The 26,839-nt window shown below is 45.0% G+C and overlaps 1 pseudogene; it reads right to left on the bottom strand.

Moving 5' to 3' along the window:
* Window positions 1–11,090: 11,090 nt before the first annotated feature.
* LOC126497471 (developmental pluripotency-associated protein 2-like) lies at window positions 11,091–13,672 on the bottom strand (annotated as a pseudogene).
* Window positions 13,673–26,839: the final 13,167 nt, after the last annotated feature.

Here is a 26,839-nt window from a genome sequence, read left to right as displayed (position 1 = left end):
TCCCTACAGCAGTGATTCTCAACCTTCCTAATGCTTCGGCCCTTTAATACAGCTCCTCATGTTGCAGTGACTCCCAACCATAAAATTATTTCATTGTTACTTTATAACCGCAATTTTGCTACTGTTATGAATCATAATATAAATATCTGATATGCAACCCCCAAAAGGGGTCACGATCCACAGGTTGAGAATTGCTCCCCTACACTTATTGCCTGCATGAGTTTTTAAACATTTTTATACCCTTTCTAGACTGAATATCTTGACATGTACATTTGCATGTACACATATGCACACTGTTAGTTCAGGGTCGTGACATCAGGTTACAGCAGTCATCCAACCCATGTACCTCGCTCTGTCACTGAGACCATGCCAAATGTTAAGTAACTGAGCTGAAACCGAGCCAAGGGGTGGAAAAGCCCTTCCCAGGTAACAACCTCCCTGCCTCCCTGCAAGCGTGTCACTCCAGAGACTGCCCCAATGCCATCATCGAGCTCCGACTCTTATCAAGCCAATCCAGAGGTGGGGGTTTGAAGTAACATTCTAGACCTAGGAACAAGAGCTCAGCAAGAGTGTGGGGGATGAAGAACAGAGAGAAAGGACAGGGGTGCTCTGGGAGCCCCCCGGACTGCTACAGCTGGGTGGAAATATGTATGGTGTGCTACAACCCAGAACACATCAGTCGTCAGAGGCCCCTTATAGATTCAGTCTGAAGAGGAAGAGGCAGTGTGAACAGAGAGCCAAGGGAAGGAAGGACAAAGAGAAGAAGGGCTTGGGAAAGTGGCTGCTGGGAAATGGGCAGTTTTTGAAGAGACCCAGACCTGGCAACGTTGCCATGGGAACATCGTCCATGACTAAAGAGAGGCTCTGATTATGTCTTCCTTTTTAATTAACTATTGTGCCATCCTTAAAACACACACCCCACAGAAAGATGGCAACCTGGTTAGTCAAAGTTGGCCTAAGGACTCTTGAGGGCATTAACTGTGTCTTGTTCCAGCTGAAGGAGAAGACATGGAGGGAGCCTTCCGAGAGCTTTCTAGAAGCCACATTGCACTAGCATTTCTTCTCTGGGAAATCCCCTACCTGCTAGGCAGCTACCTGCTTGCTTTGTTCTCTGGTCCTGTCCCCACCCTCACCAATAACTCTGACTCCCAAACAATTTTAATTTCAAAATCAACCAGTTGGCAGATACCTATCGACATTGTTAGGTTGATCAAGGCAAACTTTTGAACCAATGCAATAGTAACCCCTTTAACCAGCTTTCTACCACTTAGTCCCACTAAATGGAATACGTATTGCCACCAAATGATACTATCGCTCTCTCAACATTTATGTACAGAGCGAAAAGGATGCTCTCCATAATTGAGATAATATAATAGATAGGAGCTGTCTATTGTGGTTACAGTTCACACTCTCATGGTCTTTAAAGACCACTGGTCAAGAACAAGGTTGACCTCCTCCCACAGCCTTTTACCTGCTACCCACTGCTAGAATGTATGATATAAAGAAATCACTTGTCTTTAGGCCTGCTTATGCCCATGGTAGCCTGTTATTCATGGTCAGAATAATTTGATTATGCCCCATATTATGCAAGCCAAGGTGATATAAATGTTTAAAGGTTATAAAAACTCAACTGAATAGGTTGGAGCACTCAAAAGGAGCTGCTTTCAAACTCCCACCAGAGCAGGGCAAGATGGTACGTGGTGATGTTCTGTTTGTGCTCTAACAAATAAAGCTTGCCTGAAGATCAGAAGGAGGAGCTAGCCCTTAATGGAACACAAAGGTCTGGAGGTCTACATAGACAGGAAGTGCTGTGACTGGGCAGAGAGAGGAACATAAGGCAAGCAGAGACAGGAGCTCGGCTCTGCCTGAGAATTTCGTAGAGGCAAGAACTTTAGTGGCTGGCTGCTTTATTTCCCTGATCTTTCAGCTTTTACCCCCTAATATCTGACTCCAGGTTTTTATTATTAAGATCAATGAGATTCGCGCTACAGTGGCACATGCCTTTAATCCCAGAATGAGGAAGGCAGAGTCAGGTGGATCTCTATGAATCTGAGTCCAGCAAGTTCCAGGCTACCCAGGGTTATATGGTGATATAAATACATAAAATTACTCCGGGGGGAGGGGGTAAGACAACTACAAAGAATGGAAGAAAAGTATTAAAATTCTATTTTAGGCAGCTACTATATTTAATTTACTTCCTAGGTGGTTTTTAACATCTTGGCCTACTTTAAAGAAATTAAAACTGGATGCTGTAATTGATACACAAAAAGGGTGTTTAACGGACAAATGAGGGCTCCAAATAAGAAATTTATGACAAGAAAACATTACACCCTAGCAAAAGATTATCCATACCGCCAAAGTATGAAATAGAATATATATGTATGTTTGTGTGTGTATGTGTGTACAATGTATGGTATAACTGTTACGTTGGAAACATAGACCCCAGCCCCTTGCATCTGTCCCAGCCTCCAGGCCTAAGAGTTTGTATTGGTCTGGACTCCAAATCCCAGCAGGCCAGATCCTGACTCCTCCCTGGGCGGGGGGGTCAGGACCACTTCCAAAGGTATTTAAATGAACTCCCAAAAGAGGAACATGTGGTCTCTTTTCTTCCTTCCAGTGGTCACATTTGCGTGGCTTCCTGGTTCCCCCTCGGGGCCACCCGAGAATGCAGAGCTCCCATTAAACCTGGATATTTTTTAATTTGGCTTGATTGGGAATTTGTGTCTGCAGAGAGCTCGCGGTAGGAAGTATCTCTAACAATAACCCAATAACCACATATATGTATACACATATATAGGTATAGGTATATGTGTGTATACATATATGTGTGTGTATATATATGTATATATATATATATATGTGTGGTTTTCTCACACAAGAGTGGGGGAGAGAGAGAGAAGGCAAGAAAGGACTGACTTGTTGGTGTCTAGTTTTAGCAATCCTATCAACCACTCAACCTCTCCTCTTGACTTTGATTCTTTTCAAGACTGCAGTGGTTCCTCCGCACACTTAGCTCAGGGCCTACTGACAACAAAGGATATTACATCACGCTGAAAATATTTCCAAGGAAACCTGTTCACCACACTTTCTCTATATGATGCATCCCAGGGAGGGGAATTCAACCTGAGTTGGGGGGAGGGGAAAGCCCAAAGGGAAATGAAACTCTGCAAGCTGTGGTGTAGGCAAAGCAAGCGCCTGTAAGAGCTTGCATAACCACCACGCTCTACCATAGACAGGTTATGGCACAGCGAGAAATTTCCATAGAAAATAAAGAGGCAAACTGGGTACTGCCACAATACACAATTTGACGAGAGGAAGTGGAACTCAGCCGCAGCAAATAAAGAAGGGAGAACGTGGAGATGGCGGTCATGGAAAGCGAATAGAGAGAAGGCAATTTGGCTGTGGTGTTGGCAGAGGGAGGTTGGGAGGATGTGAAGGAGGTAAGGGGAAATGTGGCCCTACCCAGTAGTAAGACAGACAGACGGCAGCACTCCTCTCTCAACCCCTACTATCTCCGTTGCATGAAATAGTTACCAACTTAACAGAGAAATAAGCCCACCCCTGCTTGCCGTGGATTCAACCAAGATGGTGGGTAACAAGGCCGCCTGCAAACGTTTCCTGTGTGTCAGGCACCGTGCGTGGTGCTTTACGCTCATTCGTGCGCTCGTTCGTTGCTGAGGAGAAGCTGCAATGCACAAAATCAGTTCTCTAGGGATACGGGCCCTCCCTGGGCTGGGTAAAATGATTTACCACAAGCAATTCTCAACCAGACACAAGGAAGGAATGCTTCAAGCTATCAAACAACCGAAAAGGACTTCGTGGGTCCTGCCATTCCCAGAGGTCGTTTGTCTGTGGAGGCATGAGGAAGCCGCCAACAGCTGAAAGAGGAGGCTGGCAGGTGAATTCCGACCACAGCATTCTATCCAAAAATGAAAGGCGCAACCCGAATTCCGAAGAGCCATGGTGAGAAAGTCCCTAGGTCACCGAAGCTGAGTCACGAAAAGGAGACTGGGTGTGACATTCTGAAAGAGCCTAAGGAAGTCGGAAGGTGGGGTCGCCACAGCCAGTGTGCTGAACTCAGCGGACTGTCAATCACGGGCCTCCGCCCCTTAGGGCCATTGCAAGGCAGGCCTGCTTAAGGATTGTCACAACACTAAGACCTTTCAGGCTAAGCAATTGGTTTCTCTAAATGGTTTGCTTATCATCTCGCATCTAAAAACAGGGTTTGGACAAGAAAGACAGGACAGCTACAAATTTTAGGATTCTGTGAAAAGAAAAAAAAGTGGAAGAGAAAAAGAGGATGGAACAGAGAATGAAACTAAAAAGCTTAAGTTGCCATTGGGTACAGCTGCTTTTGTGTTTGAAGCCCTCTGTTGAGTCCCCAGCTTCAGCTAAATCAGCAGTTTTCAACCTGTGGGTCACGACCTTTTTGGGGCTGCTGCTTAATACTATTGGGAGACACAGATATTTACCTTATGGTTCTTAACAGTAGCAAAAAAAAAAAAGTAATTTTATGGTTGGGGGTCACCACACAACAACCTTATATTAACGGGTCACAGCATTAGAGAGGCTGAGAACCAGTTATAAACCCACCACACACCTGTAGTCTCACACCTGGGAGACTGGAGCCGGAGAATCAGGAGTTTAAGATTATTCTTGGCCACATAGCAAGTTCAAGGCTAACCTGAGCTACATGAACCCTCCTCGCAAAAGAAGCAATACCAAAGGCTCTTTGGATATTTTTAATACAGAGATATATTTGTGAGACTCTGATTTTATAGACAATCTCAGCATTTAAAGCCTTATACCCCTCCAATGCAAGGGATTTTATTGGGTATTAGCTTAGGAAATAGGACAATAGCATTGGCTGGTTCCATTTCTCAAATATTTCCCATCAGTAGGAGAAAGAAGGGGTTTTTATTTGTTAAGAAAACTGAGTCAATGTTTCAGAAAACAGAGCTGCTTGTGGTGAATTATTACCTACAGTTACTATAAATAGGAATATTTAAAGTAAAATAAAAGAGGTCACAGGTACAGCTGGCACCTCTTTAAGACACTGAGCCTTTAGGCAGGGGCACTTACAAGAAAAACTGTCCTCATCTTTTTTTAAAATTTATTTTTATGTTCATTTGCCTGCATGTATGTCTGTGTGAAGGTGTCGGGTCCCTTGGACCTGGAATTACAGGCAGTTGTGAGCTGCCATGTGGGTGCTGGGAATTGAACCAGGGTCCTCTGGAAGAACAGTCAATACTGTTAACCAATGAGCCATCCCTCCAGCCTTAACCCTTAACTGTATGTTCTTTCGCCATTTTCATTCATGTAGATCTTTGTGGTTGTTTTGTGCTGTCAATGCATATGTGCTGTGTGGTGTGTGTGAGTGAGTGTGCATTGTGTGTGCACTGTTTGTGTGTGCATGCACGTGTGTGTAGAGACAAGGTTTTGTCATGCCACCCAGGTTAGTCTAGAACTCATGATCCTCCTATCAGAGGTTCCCAAGGGCTGCGATTGCAAACACCACCATCTGTAGTATCTGTGCTACTACGTGTACTATGGTCCTGTAGCTCCTGTACTATGTGTACTACGGTACTACGCCTGCAGCTTGCCACCCCCACTACTGACCCTACTGTTTCCAAGCTGGGCAAGGGCCTGGAGATTCACACACACACACACACACACACACACACACACACACAAAGACACGGGGACATGGGTCATCCTTGAATTCCCCAAGAATGCCCCCTTTTCTATGTTCCAGGGCAGCTTATATAGGGATCCTTAACCGATAGCCACGCCCCAGCCAAACCCACCAGAAACCACTCCCCTGCCTTCAGAAACTCCTGAGGGTCTCATGCTTAGAGCAGCTGCAAACACAGGAAAACAAGTTGTTTTGTTCTGGGCAGCTGCAAGCATAACAAGTTGTTTACAGGAAATTCAGGGTCTGGGGGTCCACAGCCCCAACAACCATCCTTGTCTGCTTATTGGGAGGAACACGCAACATTTGTTTTGTTTTTAATTGTACGCAGTCACTCAAAGTCCAGTGTCTAACACACAATTTTCTTCTATGTAAGTCATTTTTTTTTTCTACTACTTGGTCTCTCTAGACCCTAATTGCTTTCTTTTACAAACCTAAAGCAGCATCTGAAGGCCCAAGTCTCTTACAGGCCTTCTTATGAATGGGACCATGTTTTGATAAAGTTCCAGAACTTTCCAGTCGGGAGCAGGGAGGGTTCTCCACTGCTGTACACATATCGCGGATCCTACAAACGTGTCCCCTCTTGTATTTTTCACTGCATTCTACAAATAGTTCACTACCTTCCATTTATTGCAATATACTATGAATTTGTATTTCACTGTTTCTCTCTTCTATGAATTGTAACACAAGGACAGGGTGAGTCTGTATTGTGTCCCTTGCCGAGCTCATATAAATGTTTTAAAATTGTTTATTGGATGGATGGATGGATGGATGGATGGATGGATAAATGGTCCCTTTCCGCTCTTACCCAGACTCACCACCACCGAGGGCCTCCCTTTTAGGAAGCAGGAACGCTGTCACACCCTTTCGTGTGTGTCCTCGGGACAGAGCCCAGTGATCGGCACGCAGTATATGTTTGGCTAATGTTGGTTAGTGACTGGATAACGCGCAGCGGCGCTGCCCCTACTCTGTGATTCACGGCTTGTTGTTCAATACCTTCTTCAGTATTGCCCAAGCTTGTGTGCAGTCTGAACCAGAGCAGAGGATTCAGCAGACATTCCCTGAGCACAAGCAGTCCGGCTTGCGAAACATCTCAATATCTAAACATCCAAGCTCCCGAACCACAGACAGACTAAATAACTTGCAGTCAGGAAGTGTCCTTGGAGGGGTACTAATACTCAGAGAATCCCAACTTGTACACTATTAAATCCAAGAAACAAATTGTAGGTCCATTTTCTTGGCCCCTGGTATTCTTATGGCATCATCTGAGATGAGTCAGATCCAGAAAGTTCATCAGGGTCGGTAATGTAATCAATGACTTCCTGCACAGTTCAAAGCTGACAACCGCAGGCCGGGAACTCTGATTTACATTCCAAGTATTCCTTCCTTAACTCTGCTCCCCTTAAACACACACGGTCAAGTGAAGTTATGTTACTCAGGCAGGCTACAAAAATCAGGATGTTCCTGTTTCCACTTTCCCGTCTGAAAGTCGCCCATAGGAAATAAAGCATGATTCAGAGTCTCGCTAGTGAGTCAGTAGCGAGAGATCCACCTGTGTGCCTGGAGAGAGAAAAGCAAAATAAAGATGGCGGCAAGACCCTACTGAGCATGTGTGGTCTGCTAAGCACAGCAACATCTATTCAGAAGACGTGTTAATTTTAGGTATCAGTTTGGCTGGTTAAGGAATGCCCAGGTAACTGCCAAATGTTGTTTCTGAGTATGCCTGTGAAGGCATATGTCTGGGGAAGACACAAGCATCTCATTCAGAGGCGCAAAGTAGACCCAACCCCACTGACAGTAGCATCCATCAGCCAACCGCTGATGACCAGCGTATGAAGGCGGCTTTAATCCCTAGAAGTACAGACAGAATCGTTTTGTCTTTGTCCAATATAGATCCCCACAGGTGAAAAACAAATAACCAAAGCTGGTTCCTCGGAGCATCTATGGCTCTAAGGTCGCAGGTACTGGCTTTGTGTCACCCCTTAGGTACCGCGGATGGAACAGATCACACACCGCCAATCCACCCGACTGTGGACTCAACTGTTCTCAGTGCGAAAGGAGGACTGTTGGACACGGTCCACCGGAAGGGGCTGCCCAGAGAAGAGGTTACAATGATTCTTTCTTCCTGGGCAGAGGAATGTGAATGGCAATGATGTTAGATGGGCTGTAGGGTTTGTGGTCGTGACAGGATCATGAGTAAATGGGATTCCTGTTGCCTCCCAAGTATAGCATGACCAACGAGAAAGCTGTCTGCTTTCATGGTAACGTGGCGTTAAGGAGGTCACCTCTTTTGTGTCTCCAAGGACTAGAGAGAATTTGAAATGTTGAACCCTTTCCCTAGGAGAAGACAACGGGGGAGGCATGTGAGGCTATTCTTCCTGCTTCCTCTCCAGACAAGACACTCTTTCCCACCCATACCAAGAGATGAGACTGAAAGACCCTAATTTCTAGGGTTCAGGGAAGGATCCCCCAGACTCAATAAGCCACGCCAATGGATGCAACAAGAGGATTCTTTAATGTTGAAGGCGCCAACAGGGGACTCAATACTCCAGTGAGACTGAGCCCCCTGTGTATTTTTCCAGCAAGCATTTATAGGGTCTTGGGGTTACATACCGGGGAAGCATAGCAACAGCAACATCATTGGTTACTTCAAATTGACATATGGGGTGGGTCAACATCAGGACAAAAACAAGTCTAGTGTAAGCCAGTTTCAGCCCGTTTCTGCCCCCTCGGTTTCTTCGATACACAAAGGACTGGGTGTTTTTCTCAAGACTGCTCCTGCCACCCACAGATATCCTGTTTTGCCCTGGCCTAGTTGATCATGAAAACATCTTAAGTTGGGGACTAGGGTTGGGGTCTTTCAGAGACAGCTGCCACTCTTGTGACCCGCACTGATCTGAAGTTGATACTCCACACCAATAGCCTCCAACGTCATTCGCTTATTGAATATTCCTAGATCTCAAACCTGCCAGCCTTCAAACCGGAGCTATGGGCACTGGCTTTCCGGGGTCTCCAGCTTGCCGACTCATCAGACAAAGCTTGGTATTTTCTACACGAAAAATGAGCCAATTAACGATAACACCAATCTCTATGGTAATAACACCCATTGATGATTTTCCTTCGGCAAACCCTGACTAATACGTTCGTGGCTCACACCTATCCACACCTTTGGACCTTGTTATCAATTACGTCGAAACTTCATCACCCCATTCTGACCAGGCCTTCCTAACCCTGCAATGATTGAGTCCTTGACACCCGCCACACCCCATCCTTGACTCACAGAGACCTCCCATCCTTAACCAACTTCTAATTACGTCCCTCCTAGGCTCGCTTCCTGTCCTGTCTACCCTCCGAGTCTGCCAGGTGGTGCTATATGATTAGCCACTTTTATCCAGAAAAATACAACAGTCTTAATCACCCCTGCTACCTGCCTACTTAATCACACTGCTCAGCTGCTCAGGCCTCCTGGGGAAGATCAGAGAACCACACATTCTGAGGCCCTTACACATTCCAGAGTGGTTTCTTCTCCTTCTCTGGTTATTCTTTCTCGTTTTCCTTACTACGGCTCTTTGCTCACCTGCTCCTGGTTCATTCCCCTGTCTTTGTTGTTTCAGCGCTCTTTCTGGATGAGTTTGTCTATCCTCATGCCTTTCACTTCCACTAAGCCCCGATTACTCACACTGGCCTACATCACCTTGGATTCTAGGTCTGATTGCCTCCCTGGCAAGTACAGACAGATTCCGCATTGGCAAGAGGAGCTCTTAACCTTGGCCATAGTCAGTGCTGGCTGCCCGTCCTCGTCGCATTTGCCATCCCAGCAAATGGCAATGCTGCCTACACTGTCATTCAAAAGAACCTGGCGCATGACTGTACACATGTTAATATTTCCCAAATCCCATCCCTTGGTGCCCTTAACATGGTTTTCTTACTTTAAACCTTTGCTCTTTTTCTTGTCTAAAGACTCAGCCTTTTTGCCTTTCTCCAATATGAAATAAGGTGTCTAGTCATTCATTCAATACATATCTTTGAGTTTCAGGAGGGGTGCAAGGAATATCATAACAAATGAACGCAGCAGCTGCCTTTATGAGTCTTGCATTCACTCACGCTCTTCCTCCTCCACAGGCGTACAGTCTAGGTGCCTTTGGTTTGAAACCCATTTCCAACATTACACCATGTGTGCTAGCTAGAGTTACCAGCACTGTACTGTAGACTCCTACAATAGCAGTGAGCAAACAAGACCCACGCCGACCAGTGCACTGGGATGGGAAGCAACCCGGGTGTCTGGCATCAATTCTGATGCTCATCAGCCATGAGCACCGAGCAATTTTCTAATTCTTGAAATTGCCCTTGCTTGTCTCACAGATTGGGTGGGAGGGTTTAACGGACTAATACATGTGAAAAGCATGGAATATCACTGGCAATGAGGAGGGCTTGATACAAATTAGCTGAGTTAAATCAGCAGGAGAGGCTCTCTCACGTACAACAAACACAAAGCGTTTTATCTCTTGCTATTTTGATCACCGTAACTTCTTCTCCAGCCAACCTCAATTTTCTCTGGCGAGGTAACTTTCTTTTACATATCCTTACATTTGCCCCTTCATAGACATGGCTCCCATCGCCTGAACCATCCAAGCCTCCCCTGTGTCTATAAGAAGTAGATGCATAGACAGCAGGAAAACACAGAATCTGTCTCTAGGACTCAGACACATTTTTAAAACTACTCACATTTAAACTAGTAGACGAGACTAGTCCAATGTCACAGGTCGATTACTAAGCACCTCTAGGTAACCATTTTGACCACTTGAAAGTCTTTCTTGGGGACACTGCCTAGGCACACATACTAACAACTAAGGATCAGTGTGGCTTTTTTTTTTTTTTTTTTTGCATCCTTTCCCTCCTCAATAGTCTTTCTTTGCTTTGGGGGCTTCTCTCTCCTTGCCCAGCCTCTGTGGTCCTGCAGCTTTTCCAGTTCTATTACTCCAACCACATTACCTAGATCCAACAAGGTTTGGTCTTTCCAACAGCGACTCGTCCAAGAACTGAGGAACTAGTACAAGCTTAACCAATCCTTGCCCTGAGTTCCTCTAAGAAATGGGTCATTTACAACCATATTCTCCAACGCGGGACTCCTATGCAGTCCTAAGACACACTGTGCTTCCTTCTATCAAAGCTCATTCCCTCAATGGAGTTTTCCATCCAGCAAGTGCTAGAAAAGATATTTGAGGACTGAATCTCTTGCACTGCACATGCATAACCTCTAAAGCAGTGCTTCTCAATCTAACCTTCCTAACACTGCAATCTTTTGTTTTTTTAAACATCTACACACCTTTAATTCAGATTAGAACCCAGAAATTTAAGGCAGTACAGAGGGCCAGTGCTGTAGTCAGAACAGACTAGCTGGCCTTAAATTATGCTGTTTCTTATAACAACAACAACAACAAAAAAACCCCACCTATTTATCATTTTAAACACTCCTTGGTTTCTGGACCATCTCTCTGAGGAACTGCTTTCCTGTTCTCTAAAGGTCAGTTAGGCACTTCTTCTTTAAATTGAGACTGAGCTGCTTGAAAACAAAAATTTTATTTTGTTATAAGACATCTTTCCACCCCAATTGTTCTCTAGACCCTGTGAACAAAATTGTTCTCTGGATCCCATGAACAAAAGAGCATTGAGCGAGTCCAAGGCAGGGCAGCCATGATAGGACGTGCCCATTCGCCTGAGGAAACCTTGCCGTCAGTTTAAGGCTGCAGATTTGAAGGTAGCCATTTTGTATTTCCTTTCAGAGCATTTGTCTCTTTCAAAATTTCTCCTCATCTTCCTATGGCTGTGGGCACATTCAGGTCACAGCATATTATCTTCCACTCCTGGGCGTGGGAAACACAGCCTGGCTACTGTGGGCAAACCCAGCCTGCCTTATCTGCAGAGAGCTGTCTGCCACGGCTGCACCACCTTGTCCAGTGACTGGCAGCAGAAAGGTCATGATATCCGAGGGAAGAGGCTGGTGATTCACAGCCCTAGGCTGAGCAGCTCTCGAGACCTTTCTTCCCTTTCTGAAGCTATAACTTCAACTACACCATCCTCCTCTCTCTTCCTCTTCAAACTTTGCCCGGGTCCTTTGATGACCGTTTGGCTTTCTTCGGAACTGGCTTCATTTTGGTTTCAAGAGATGTTTGGGGAATGTGACATGTTTGTTTCAAACGAGAGTTTTTCTGGAGATTCAAGAAGACTAACTTTCTTGCCATCCATCCTCAAGTTATGACAGCGACACCATTCCCGAAGAGCGGTCCAGGACACCTCACTAAAAGGAGGCAGGATGGCTGGCAGGGGTGGGTGGAGCTTCAGCTTGGGACCGAAGGGTTGGTATCCTGATATCCTGAGAAGCTGGCGTTGGAGGAGCTAGTGGCTTGAAGTCTATGGCTAAAGAAACACTTGATTTTGTAGCCGCGTCTCTGGTGAGCCCCTCAGTAGCTGGGGCCCAAGTTAAAACGCTTTCTTCTTCATTAAATTCTCCCTTGTCATAGGTGTCCTGGCTGGCGAGTGACTTTTCAGCAGGCTTCAGAGAAGACAAAAGCAGCAAAGATAAGGACGTCGGAGCGTTCCCACTGCGACCTTTTAACACATGTCAAATCTCATGATGTGGTGACCCCAAAGCATAAAATTATTTTCATTGCTACTTCATAACTATGATTTGCTACTGTCAGGAATCATAATGGAAAGGTCTGTGTTTTCAAATGGTTTTTGGCAACTGCTGTGAAAGGGTCATGACCCACAGGTTGCTGCTCTAATGGAAATAAAAGTTGCATACACACAAGGGGCTGGAGAGATGGCTCAATGGTTATGTGGACTGAATGCTCTTCCAGAGGACCTAAGTTCAATTCCCCAGCAACCACATGGCAGCTCACACCTGTCTATAGCTCCAGTTTCAGGGGATCTGATGACACCTTCACACCAATACATATAAAAAATAAAGTTAAATATGTTATTTTTTTTAAAGTTGCATACGCAAAAATCCCATATATCTATACTTGATTATGGAAACTGTACGCTGCAATTTGGCCACAGGAATAACTCCACTTCTGATATCTCACGCTTGGAGACCTATCTTTCACAAACATCATAAGGGAAGCCCCCCCACCACCACCCTGCAAGCTGGAAATCTAGATTATGAGAAGCAGCTCTCCTGATCACAGTGTGGACCTCTCTTTAATATGAATGTCTTTGCATGTGGCCATTTAGAGCTAAAATGCGAGACAAAAGAGGAAGCACAAGGATTCTTTTTGCTTCTGAGGGTAGAGAAAACAATCACAACAATCTTGTTATTCTGGAAAACAACACTCCTGAAATGGAAAACTGCAGGCTCAAAACCCTTGTTTAGCCAGCAAGTCCCCAAGAACAGAGCGACTCTATTGTGAATGCTTCCTCCCTCCCCAGCCAGATCTATAAATTAGGAATAATATTGTGTGTTCTGGCTAGTCTCACTACAGCTGAATGAGATGATTTCTAGGAAATGCTTTGACTTCAAAACTCTGAGAAAAACACAAAAGAACTTTTATTACAAAAGGTACCAATCGGATTTTTTAAATTCTCCATGGCGTCTTCGTGATCCATGCAAATTTCCCACTGACTTTGTGTCTCTCTATTATCATCATTAAATATTTATTTAAAATCTATTGAAGTAAAAAAAAATATTCTCTCAGCTCTCAGCCCAAGGTGATTTCTAATGACTATTTAGTTTTATAATGACGTTTAAAATTCACATTAATAATAGAAGAATCTAATGTTAAATGGAAGGTTATTAACATTGGCCTCCTTTCAAGGTTTCTGAACGTTGAAAAGATTTTTTTTCTTTTCTTTTATCACATTTTCCTTTAATTGCCTGAGAATGAAATTACACTTAATTATTATTTAGAATTTCTACAGTACGTCTGTAAGGCAAGACTTGAAGTTGTAGCTTCATTGAAGTAGCTGACTTACTGTCATCTCCGTGTCCTTCTACTTGATGTCTAATAGGATCTCCAGTTTCACACATCCAAAAGAATGTGGGAGTTTGAATGCAATTGCCCCCCCCCAAGATCATAGGGAGTAGCACTATTGGGAGGTGTGGCCATATTGAAGTGGGTGTGCCCTTGTTGTAGGAAGTGTGTCCCTGTGGTGGCAGGCTTTGAGGTCTCTTTTGCTCAAGTTCCTGTCCCATCCTGGGACACTCGGTCCATTCCCTTTTGCCTGCTGATCAAGATATAACCAACGCTATGTCTGCCCGCCATGATGACAATGGACTAAACCTCTAAAACTGTAAGTGAGTCACCCCAATTAAATGTTTTCCTTTGTAAGAGTTGCTGTGGTCATGGTGTCTTTTCACAGCAATAGAAACCCTAACCAAGACAGGGAACAACTGAATTTTCTTCCCAACCTTTCGAAGGTTTGCATCAAAACCTTGGGGGTCATCCTTCTTTCCCCTTTTCTTTTCACACATCACAATGAGTCTGTCTCTCAGTTGTACTCTGCAAATATATTACAAAACATGCCCTCAGCCTAACGCCATTTGCCGGCATCCTTCACCGGAATCAGCTCAATAGTAGAACCGATTTCCCTTCTTCCAGCCTTTCAGTTCCTTCTCGGCATGACAACAAAAATGGGTTCAAGTCACTCAACTTACAAGATGCCTCCTCTTTATCACACCCCCTGCCACCAGGAAGATGCTAGGACACACAGACCAAAAGTCTAAAAGCCAGACATGAGTACAAGAGCAGTCACAAATTCCTAGTCCGCCAGCCGCCAAACCTGCTCAGTTTTGGAGACTTGATATCTTATGCTCTCCGTGGCAGGTGTCCTCACTTTCCTCCAGTTTTACTCAAATGCAACTGTCCAGTGTGGCCTCACTGGTCACTTGAAAACCACAGCTCAGGATGGAGTTCATTTGGTGGAGTGCTCAACCTGCACACACAAAACCTGGATTTATCCCCAGCACCATACACACCGGGTGTGCTGGCGCATGCCTGTAACCGTGGCACTCTGGTGGGAGCCGTAGGATCATAAGTTCAAGGTCATCCTCAGCTGCAAATCAAGTTCAAGGCCAGCCTTTAAGACAAGAAACACTGCCTCAGAAAAATACATAAACGATTGATAGGTAGATGATACATACATAATTACACATACATACATACATTAAAAATAACAACACCCCACTCTTTGTATGTCTTTTCCCCTTCCAATCTTCCAACCTCCTTCAACATTCTACATAATCCCCTCGTATGCTTAAGGTCAATGAAAAAAATGTTTATTGTCAGTCTTCTTTCCCAGAATATGAAGTATAGGGGCACAGCAATGTTTATCCACTTTTTAATTTACTGTCTTATCTTCAAGGTCCTGGGTAAAGGAAGAATTCAAATGTATAAATTGCCCAGAATAAGCATGAAAAGATCTTTCAGCCCCTCACAATAAAACATTCTTCTCAAATCCCCATGTGACCAGGCACAGCGCTTCTCTGCTAGGGGACATTTCAGACTATGAAAGCAAAACAAATATAACCAAGGGCAGTAGGGTAAGGAAGTGGATGTACTTTGGCTTATTCACAATGCCTCTTATAGCTGTGTGTTACCCAAAGCTCACCATTATCAGTTGCATGTGGAATATGAACATTTAATTAGAACCATAGATCCCTAAGCCAATAAGACTTTCCAGAAGTATCAATTTCAGAAGCAACTTAATTTTCCCATTGATTACGAACGCACCCCAGCCCACAAAGTATGAATCTACCAGAGTCTCAGCAATGGCACTGGTATTTCAAAGCAACAAGGCCCTAGTGGCATTGAGAAAGAAACATAGAGCAGTAACATAGACAACATGTGATTTTGCCCATGGCTGAGGACCAGATTGATTTCCCCCTCCCCACCTAGCTTAGTTAGAAGTTAGATTGCTAAACCTGGCTTAGTAGTGCATGCCTTTAATCCTTGCACTTGGAAGGCAGAGGCGGGAGGATCTCTACAAGTTTGAGGCCAGCCTGGTCTCCAGAGTGAGTTCTAGGACAGCCAAAGGTATATAATGAGAGCCTATCTTGGGTGGTAAGGGGATAGCGTATTCCAATGTCATCCCCACTTTCCCAGCTACATAGTGAATTCAAGGCCAGCCTGGAAGATGAGATACTATGTCAACAAATAAGGTAATGAATAAATGATCTAAATGAAAGAAAAAGGAAGAGATGACATTAAAATCTATTCTCCATAGTTTATCAGTTTTAAGAAGCAAGGGAAAGCACCCAGTCCCATTAACTGTCAGTGAAACCAAGAGGAAGATTAAACCGCTTTTCTTTACAGCATCGTCTCACCTAGACATATTTTTTTTTTTTAACCAAGCAATTTTGAGACAGGGTCTCTGTCTTAGTTAGGATTTCTATTCCTGTTAAGAGACACCATGACCACTACAATTCTTATAAAGGAAAACATTTCACTGGGGCTGGCCTGGCTTGCAGTCCAGAGGTTTAGTCCGTTATCATCATGGCATGAAGCATGGCGGCACGCAGGCAGACAATGTCTGGAGAGGTGGCTGAGAGTTCTACAGCCACATAGGCAGCAGGAAGAGAGTGAGACACTGGGCCTGGCTTGAGCACCTAAGACCTCAAAGCCCACCCCCAGTGACACACTTCCTCCGACAAGGCCACACCTCCTAACAGTGCCACTCCCTGAGCTCCTCTGGGGCCATTTTCATTCAAACTACCACAGTCTCATTGTGTAACTCTGGTTGGCCTGGAACTTGCTCTGTAGACCCGGCCATGCTTGCCTCAGCTTCACGGAGAACCTCCTGCCTCTGCCTCCCACATGAGTGCTAGGACTCAGGTGCCACACCACTCCTGGCTTACCCGGCGATTTTACTAAGACTTTGAAAGCTGTTGTTTGTTATATGAAAACTATGTAATTAAATGAACCGTTTTTTCAAAGGAAATTTGAGGGTTTTTTTTTTTAATGTTCTGTGGCTAGGTTGGTAATATTTTCCTTCCTCACACCAACTCAAAACCTAAGAGATTTGCCTTCACTACAAGACATGAATATAATTACAGAATGGCTCTGTGGTGCATAGTGCACTCGTGGCATACAAAATTTTGATTTGTGTGTAAATCAGAATATGCATAATCGTCTCTACTCCGGGAGTTTTTAAAATGCATTAGCAGACTCGGGTTTCATGTTTTGGATTTAGTGAGGTTATTGCTTGCTTGCTTTGTATTTTTATTCTCTATGCTTTTTGTCTCCTCCATTTCCTCCCACAGACTGAGATAAGTTCTTTCTGAGTCAGAAAGCTCTGTAGATGTGTTCCCGCATAATCCTGATCAATTTCACAGCGGGTCATAATCAAAAGAAAGGTAACCATAGCTCCCAGGGAACCGGAAGCTCACTGTGTGGAGTGGACTGCATTATCAGGCTGGCCCTCGCCTTGTTTTTACAGCCCACATTCTTCACTTTCAGCAGCCAGATAACGTCTTGGCACAAGGTATATCGAAGAGGGAGAAAGAGGGCAAATGACCCAGGGATAGAATCGGTTCTTCCAAGATCCCAGGGGGAGCCATACACCTTCTCTGGGTGTGCCGTGCAGCACAGGGTTTATAGTGTACATATGGAGAGGACAGGGTCTCCAAGACACCATTCCATCCACCCCATGTCAATCACCGCAGGACCATTCTTACATTTACAGCCAGATTTCCATCTATTTTTTCATGGAGACCAGGTTTCATAGCTTTGTAATTCTGAAGAAAAATCTCTGTCCTTCCAAATTCTTGGTTCCTATGATTTTCTGTGACTAAAGCCATGTCAACAGACTCAATGTCCTATAGCACATATGTTCACTATTGTAGACCACTATACAACACAGGAAAAGTTGCCTGTAATGGTTTAATATAACTGCTTCCACCATCAAAAACATGAATTTACTAGGCATCTATTCATGAACAGTACCATAAGGATTATTTTTTAGCACAAGGGAATCTCCCAAGTTTTATTTTTTTAAAAGATTGAGTTCAAGAGTTTGCAAAAGGAAAATCCTAGCAATTCTTTCAATATGCTATAACCACTAAACAGCATGGATAGAGACAGGTTTTTTTTTCTTAATGCAAACTGAAGTCAATAAATAATTAGACAACTCCACCTCCAACAACTGACACCAGAAGGCAGTAACAGTTCCATCTAGAGCCAAGTAGGAAAGTATCCAGCTCCGTGGGAAATGACTCTTCCTACGAAAAGGGAGGATGGTGTATAAACACCTACTATCTGTTATCCCTGACACAGGAAGAAACAGCAATTCCCCGGAACATAGAAAATAAACTCCAAAGAGCAAGCAGTTGCCACAGTGAAGGTGAAACCTGAGTTCAGACTGGAATATAGACCTGCAGGGCTTCCCAGACAGTCAGAACTCTCATTGGAGGGGGAAAAAGCTGGGCAGTGGTTGCATACACCTATAATACACCTATAATCTCAGCACTCAAGAGGTACAGGCAGGCGAATTTCTGAGTTCGAGTCCAGCCTATTCTATAGAACGAGTTCTAGGACAGCCAGAGATACACAGAGAAACCCTGTCTCGGGGGGGAGGGGGATGCATTTAAAGAAATCCTTAAGTGGGTCAGAGAGATGGCTGAGTAGGTAAGGGGACTTGCTACCAAGCCTAATGACCTGAGTTCCATCTCTGGAACCCACAGGATAGAAGGAAAGAGCCAACTCTGATAGACTGTCCTATGACCTAAACACACACACACACACTCAATCTTTCTCTCTCTCTCTCTCTCTCTCTCTCTCTCTCTCTCTCTCTCTCTCTCTCTCTCTCTCAGAATAGCAAAGATGTCCATCTAATCAGAAACTGACTTCCTGGTCTGGATAAAAAGGAATTGAATAACAAGGAAGAAGTCTTTTGAGAGAGAGACAGCCATGCAGGCAGCTGCTGCCCCTGCATCCTCTATGAAGAGAAACTGCAGACAGGTAATGGAACGAGAGACTTCTCTTTTCACATTATTATCTGGCCACCTGATGACCACAGTGGGGACACACTGTTAGGATCCAAGATGCCATCCATCACTCCCTTTTTTATCTCCTGTTCATCTACTTGATGAGTCAGCCTGTCTTTCCGAGTCTGTCCATCTGTCTGACAAAGTGAGCAACTCAATTTTCTCGAGTCTTCAGACTGAGTTTCTTCCCGCGGGCATCTTCCAAAACAAAACTCCTAGATGGTTAAAAACCAGGACAAACTGGGAAAAGATGCCACCTGCCAAAGAAAAACAACCCAAATATTCCAAAGGAAGGTGTGGTTTTAAGTGTATTAACAGGCAAATGGGTAATAATTCTGATAATTTTATATACAATTCAAAGTACAGCTGAATTTTTACTCAAATATCAAAGAAATTCCTTAAAAGGTCATCCTAGCTGACAATGATGCCAAACGTACTTATTCCACAACAGACTCCAAGCGCTGCCCTTCACTGGAAATCTCCTAGAAGTCAATTCTAGAACAGGCTCTCTGATACTTTTGGTCTAGCTGCCCTGGTTCCTCAGCTCCTTATTCCTAAACTGTAATCTCAATGCAAAGACCTTCAAAAGCTATGCCCTTTCAAGCGATGGTCCTTCTGACAACAATGTTTCCATACTAGGGGTTCCTCCAGAATTTCCTTGCCCAAAATGTTTTGAACACCGTATTTAACTTCCAGGACAAAATGTAAAAACCATGGACTGGTACCACAGACCCCATGGTTAAGAGTCCTTGTTGCTCTTGCTTAGAAATACTGCCTAGTTTCCACAACCCACAACCATCCATACTCAAGTTCTGGGGGGATCCAATGATCTCTTCCGACCTTCACAAACTCCGGGCATGGAGGTGGGTTCACGTTCACACATTCAGGCAGGCAAAGCTCTCAGCACAACTCTGGGTTGTCTCTATAGCCACCTCTAAAAATGGCCTCCTCCTCATTTCACCACAGTCTTGAGGGCAGAAGATTTTTTTTTTAATCCAGTTTTCCAGTCTATAGTTTCAAAATTATTTCACAAAGAACTGAAAGTTAAACAAATCTTTCAGGGGTTAAAAATTAAAAAAATAAAAGGGAAGAAGTAAAACTCGAAACTGTTTTCAAAGCCACAAGAAGAACAAAATAAAGACACCATAGTTTCAATTTTTTTAAGTGCTGTCTCCCTTTTCATTCTGTTTCGAGTTGACAGAAATGATTTGAGCAAGATAATGAAGTGAACTGTACCTTCAACTACCAAAAGCTCAGAAAACGTCCCTGGGTAGCGTTTGGAATGAGCTTTTCTATTTTGCCATAATTTCCCTCTGGCCTCCTCCTCAGGCAAGGATTTGTTCGCAGATGCTTAAAACCTTTCCTTGTGCCTAAGAATTCCCCAGGATTTTTTGAATTCTTGCAAACAGGTCATCATAAGTGCCACGAGAAATCGGTGACTCAGGAACCCATCTGTGCATGCAATTAACTCCCTTGGACAAGTAATTGCCTGTTTTATCAAGAACCTACTTGGAAACTCAATTTAAGCATGCATTTATTATTATCAACAACATCATCATCATCATCATCATCATCTAAGCAATTCTACATTAACACAGAGCAAAAAACCGACCAGTGTCCTGTTAAGTACCTACAGATTTCTGAGCTTTCTATGATTGTTTTAATTTGTTCATTTAATAAATACTGTGTTTATTGAATGCAATTAGCTTGAATGCAATATTTGCTGAACACCTAGCAAATACAAAGGGTTTCTTCTGTTCTTAGCCTCTTGAACAGTATAAAATGAAGCCTGTATAAAACTTACAGTATAAAATGTAGCTCAGAGGTAGAAGGCTTGCCTAGTATAGACAAGGTCCCAGGTTTGAGCCCCAGTCAAAGGAGAGAGAGGAAGAGGAGGAAGAAAGATGGAAAAGATGGGAATGTAAGAGGAGGAGGAGGAAGGGAAAGGGAGAGAAAAAAATCTAATGTGAAATTTTCTCTTAATAAGCTTAATAAGACTGGAGAGATGGTTCAGTGGTTAAGAATATTGGCTATTCCTCAAGAGGACCCAGGTTCAATTCCCAGCATTTACAAAATGAGCTGAAGAAGCTTGCAATAAGCCCAGTGTGGTGGTGCATACCTTTAATCCCAGCAAGACAGAGGCAGACAGACCTCTAAACTCCAGACCAGCCTGTAGAAAGCAAGTTCCAGGACAGCCAGGGCTGTACAGAGAAACTCTGTCTTGGAAAAAAAGAAAAAAGGAAGGAAGGAAGGAAGGGGAGGGGAAGGGAAGGGAAGGAGGGAGGGAAAAGGAGAGAAAGAGAGAAGGGGGAGCGAGGGAGGGAAAGAGAGAAAAAAATCTTTGCAATAGACGGAGAGCAGTGGCTCACACCTGTAATCTCAGAACTCAGCGGCTGAGACAGAATGGTTGCCCAGAATCCAAGGCCAGTCTGTAGGTGTAGTGAGTTCGAGGCCATCCAGAGCTAAGTAACAAGACCTTGTCTCAAAAGCTAAAAGATGAAGGAGCCTGTGATAGCTAGAGCTGGGGCTGCCCGCACAAACCACAAGAAGGCTTGGTAGCTCAAAGCAGTGAAATCCATACCCTAATGATCCCCTAATCACTCCACGCCCGCCTCCAAAAGCAGGCACGCGTTTTGGAGAAAAATCACCCATATTTGGTCTGAGCCTTCAGTGTCCCTGATCACCTGATCCCCATACTTGGGCCTCTCCTCCTCTGTACTCTTGAGTCAGCAACTGCTGTTGACTTTGCTCCCTAACCGCAGATAGAAGCTTTAATCTCCAGATACCAATCTACTGCTTCCTCGTGTTGTGAGGATTCCTTCCCTGAAGAGACTTAAACAGTGTCTGCCCACTCCTTTCAAAGGCCCGGCAACAGTCAAGAGTATAACTCTATCCTGAGGAAACAATGAGTTTATTAGGCTTACAACCTACAGCACACATGCGCGGAGATACTTACAGAAGCACAGTGGGTCCCGAAGCAGGAAAGCTTTCCCCCCAGCTTGGAAAACGATGGCATCACAGCCACAGAGCGGGTGTTCCCTCCCTACGGTTAAACTGGCCCAGCTCATAAACCCTCCAGCCCACGAGACCCTAGGGTCGTGTGCAATTAGAGCAGAATTGCTTGCAGATGGCTTGGAGGAACAAGCAGGAACAACTAGACTCTCTGGCGGAACCATCTTCTCTGGAGGAACATCTCTAGCCAACAGGCTGACTCTACATCGGTGGTTCTCAGCCTTCTTAATGCTGCGACCCTTTAATACGGTTCCTCATGTTGGGCTGACCCCAAGCATAAAATTATTTCATTGCTACTTCATAACTGTAATTTTGTTACTGCTATGAATCGTAGCGGAAATATCTAACACACAGGATATCTGATACCCACAGGTTGAGAATCCCTCCTCTGGATGGTTTTTATTTATTATCAGTCATAGTTGATACAGTAAAGATGGCAGCTGCTTTGCCTAAAGGGCTTTCTTCAATCCCACCTTGCTATCGCAAAGTGCCCTGGTCTCTCCCCTCTACCCCTTAAACTATGCCCTAGCCACTCCTTCCAAGGACCCAGCAACAGACAAGAATATAATTCCATTAAGTCCCTTCTGAGGAACCAGCGAGTTTGTTAGGTTGACAGCCTACACAGCCCACGTGTGGGAATACATAGAAAAGCATAGGAGACCCCGAAGTGGTCACAGTGGACATGGATCACCTAAGTGCGGTGACGATTTAACATAGCTCTCAAGTGAAGCTCGCCAGCCCCAGCATCTCCCCTCAAGTCCACACCGCTCTAGGCCCTATGAACACTGAATTGAAAATGAGGACATGGCTTTTCTTTCCCTGCCGTTGACTTTGCTCCCCAACCGCAGACAGAACCTTTAATCTACAGATACCAATCTACTGCTTCCTCCTGTTGAGAGAATTCCTTCCCTGAAGAGACTTAAACAGTGTTTGCCCCACCCCCTTTCAATGACCGGTGGTAAGAATGGCTGAAGAAAAGGGCTTTATTGTAGCTAGGAGGGAGAGCAGAGATAGAGGGATCTTGAAGGGTCCAGACTGAACCAAGCCAGCAGGGGAAGAGAGGAGGAGGCCAAGAGAGAAGCCAGAAGCCAAGAGGTTGTATGGGAACCAAGAGGGCACACAGGCAAAACTGCCAAGGTTATAGAGGAAAGAGAAGCTGGGGGGGGGGGGGGGGGGNGGGGGGGGGGGGGGGGGGGGGAGGAAAGCTCAGGGCTGTTTAGGGTAGGGGGCAGGGCAGGCCAGTCAGGATGACTCTAGGAGGCATTCCTAAGTAGGGAGAGACAGGCAGCTAATGTCTGCTTTGCTATGTTGAATAGTCACCTCAGTTAGCCATTGGTCTGGATGTCTCTTGAGGCCCAACAAGCGCCTGTTCTTCTGCTTGTTCCTAGTTATCACGTCAGACTTGTGCCCAAAGTTCAACCCAAATCTGCTCCTCTGAGCCTCTGTCCATCTCAGTGAGAGGCCGTCTCAAACCCCATGGTCGCCGTCATCCTCCCCCTCCTCCTCTCTGTCGACATCTTAGTTCATCTGCTACTCTTTCTTTCCTTGTGTGTTCAGATGGAGGCAGACTTCCAGAACGTCTTCCATCTCTCCCATGACCACCCTGGTACAAGACTCTGTCACCCCTGGTCACATCAATATGGTTGCCTCCCAACGGGGTACCCCTTCTTTCCCCCCAAGCTTCCCCAAAGCTGTTCTCCCACTTAGTCATCCGAGGTGGGTCTTTTAAACGCCAAATTATGTCATTTGCTTTCTGATCAAAAGCCACAAATGGCTTTCTTTCTTACTCAGAGTCAACCAGAATTCCTTACAAGACTCTGCAAGACCCTTCCTGCTCCACCCCAGGGCTCTGTCATTCTTTCATCTTCTACACCATCCCCTCCAGTCATTATGACTCAGCATAACCAGCGTTTTTTCGGCTCGCCGGTAGGGCAAGCACACTCCTGGTCTCGTTCACCCAGATCCTCTCCCGGGTATCCATGCTGCACACCCATACTTCCTCCAGGTCATCTCTCCACAGAGAGCTGGCTAAGAGGCCTTTCGCTGCATTTGTGAAGAAATTGCCAACAGGCAAGGGACAGCTGTCTCGGGCAAGTCAGTTCTTGAACAGCAGCGGCTCTGGGCTCGAGTGTTAAATATAATCGCTAATAGCGCTCGGCCCTGAGAAATGATTGACACCTGTGCCTCCAGGTTTTAAAAGCCAAAGATCTATACCCCTGTAGGTGTTCGCCCAGAGCATACTTTGGGTTTTCAAAGCCAGAGGCTTATGATTCTGGGCCCTGGGAACTGGAGGAGTATTGCTCTAAGTTTTAAAAGCAAAAGACCTCGTTCCCCCTGTTCAGATGAGAAGCTTATGACCCAGGGCTTTGAGAGCCTGCAGCCCATCAACCATTAATCATCCAGCAGGCAGGACTGCGGCTCCCAAGTTTCAGGTGTTAGAGCCCATTGCTACAAAACACATCTCTCATGCTAAAGAGAAAAAGAGATGGTTTTATTCTGTAGTCATTTTGAGTGACCATGGTGCAAGAGCACAGACTTAGATTACCCCAAATTCCATGTTCCAATGTGAAAGCGGTTTCATGAAGTGGTACCGTTTCACAGAGCGAGGAGAATCATAAATCGAGGCAAGTTTTAAACACACTGATGGGTACATCAGAAAGGGGGTGACAGCAGGTTGGGGGAAGCTTTTGCAAAAGGCCCTCGACGCTATCTGATGATGCTTTCTGATGATGCTGTCTGATGATGCTGTCGTGGGAACAAAAGGGCAATAGATTCCAAAAGCTTTTTTACCTATTAGTCACAAGATGTTAGTTCTGACACAGAGATGAGCAAGAAACGGCCATTTCGGAAGGCTAGAACTAGCCCCATATAAGGTCATTAGCCTCCGGACCTGGAATAGTCTGCAGTTCTAGCCAGTCAATTCCTCTCTGCAGACACAGCTTCTTTCTGGGATTTCTCACCCACAGACCCACGGTTCTGAACCCATGGAAGCTCTGTGGGCCTCTTCCAGGGGCCAGGGGCCCCAGTTGCCACCTCCAGCTGCTCCTTGGATCTCTTCAGTCGCCTTTACACTGTTGCTAGGTGAATCTGAAGCTGGAGGGGGGGGAACAACCTGCTTAGGAATAGGCTTTACTGGGGGTGCCTAATGCTGGAGCACAAGGTATAGGGTAGACTACCACAGCGACACCTTCAGAGATGACCCCCAAAACATTGAAAAGTAATCTATCTACTTATGGACCCGCAGAGGGATGTGGCATATTTATGTAATCTCCACTTTCACCAAGCATAGCCTCAACGGCCCAAGAAAAAAACTGCTTGACGGAAAGCTTCCTGATTAAGGCAGCCAGGTGTGTGCATGCATGCGCACGTGCGAAAAGTCTGACAGCTGTTGATCAAAGGGCTTGGCCTGGCATTGAAAATCTTGGTGGACTCAGAGGAAAACTAAACCTGAAAGGTCTCAAACACTAAAAATCACGACAATGTTAACATTCATCCAATTATTCATAAATGCTTCCATCCTAGCCTCAATTCGAAGAGCGAGCAGGGACCCTCTGCTCTGTCTCACGCTTCTCTCAGGGACTCTTCGGACAGCGTATTACTGCGCATGCCCAGTAAGTAGCACCGTTCCCAGCCTCTATTTCGATTTTATCTCCAACCGTTCTTACCATGAGATTTGCTTGCTTTCTCCTTCCCTTACCAGGATGCAGGCTTTGTAAAGGCTGAAATTTCATCCCACTGTTTCTCAGATCTCAGATAATGCCTACACAGCTCTCTGCGTGTCAATGAGCAAATGAATAAATGGCCTCTCCTGAGGTTAGCATATTTAATTCCTTTTTTGTTTATGAATTCGGAGTTCTAGGAAGGCTTACAACAGCCTCTTTTGCAAAAACCAAACTGGAATAATGACTTAAAAACTCACTATCACAGACAATAAACCGGCCCCTTGAAGCACAGGCTGAGTCCCTCAAAGCCCCTACTGCAGAGTGAGTGTTGCTTTCGAGGAATTCTTCTGGAGGAGCTGAGGGAAGCCATTGCTTGTCTTAATCCCACTATTCAACTGCCCAAATTCCAGCCAGCATTCTCTTTCTGTTCTCTGCAAACCAACCATCAGCTTGTGAGGTGATGATAGCCCCCGCTGGCCAGATCTCCTGTCTTTGGCCTCTCTGCAAGGAAAACTCATTGCACAGAGAAAACAAAATGACAAAGAGGAACTTTGTTGTTTGACCTCACACTTGCCAACACATTCAAAACAACAGAACCTCGGTTAACACTAAACTCAGAATTTCAATTCTCCCACCTTCCTCACTAGAGAACAGAGTGGCTGGGCTGGTGATGTGGCCCAATCATCGCGATGGTTGCCTGACACACAAATCAGGGCACTGCCTAAAACCATAAATAGTAGTACACGCCCTGTGTCCCAAGTATTCAAGAGGTGGAGGCAGAAAAATGAGAAGTTCAAGGTCATCCTCAACTCCAAAGTAAGATCAAGGATAGCCTGAGCTCCAGGAGGAGGAGGTCGGGTCTAAAAAAAAAAAAAACAAATTGACAGAGGAGGAAGCAAGAGAGAGGAGAGAGACTGGGGGAGGAAGAAAGCAAGAGAGAAGCAGAAAACTCCTTTCTCAAATAATTAAAGAAGCTTTGGTAGAAGCTAGGGTGGTGGCGGTGGTGCACACCTTTAATCCCAGCACTCAAACAGGCAGGTTTCTGCGAGTTCAAGGCCAGCATGGTCTACACAGTGAGTTCCAGGCAGGGTTACCCAAAGAAACACTGTCTCAAAAAAAAACAAAGGGGAAAAAAAGTCATGATGGTCCTACTAAGTGATTGGAAGAAATAAAGGGGGGATAGGGACATAGGTAGACGCTACAGTGCTTGTCTGGGGTGTGCAATGAAGTTCTGTTCCGGTATCAACACAAACACAAAAAAGGAGTAAAACCATCAGACTCCAGTCACCTTATAAAGAACACAATGAAAAGAAAACTCAAGCCAAGCAGTCAGTGGTGATGCAGGCCTTTAATCCAGCACTCGGGAGGCAAAGGCAGGTGGATCTCTGTGAGTTTGAGGCCAGCCTGGACTACAGAGTGAGTTCCAGAACAACCAGGACTACACAGGAAAACAACAATGAGAGAGAGAGAGAGAGAGAGAGAGAGAGAGAG

The sequence above is a fragment of the Alexandromys fortis genome, unplaced genomic scaffold (genome assembly GCF_014885135.2).
Source record: "Alexandromys fortis isolate MF-2015 unplaced genomic scaffold, M_Fortis_MF-2015_v1.1 scaffold_24, whole genome shotgun sequence".
Classification (NCBI taxonomy): Eukaryota; Metazoa; Chordata; class Mammalia; order Rodentia; family Cricetidae; genus Alexandromys; species Alexandromys fortis.
Note: the sequence above shows the minus strand (reverse complement) of the source record. Positions and strands in the feature narration are given on the sequence as shown.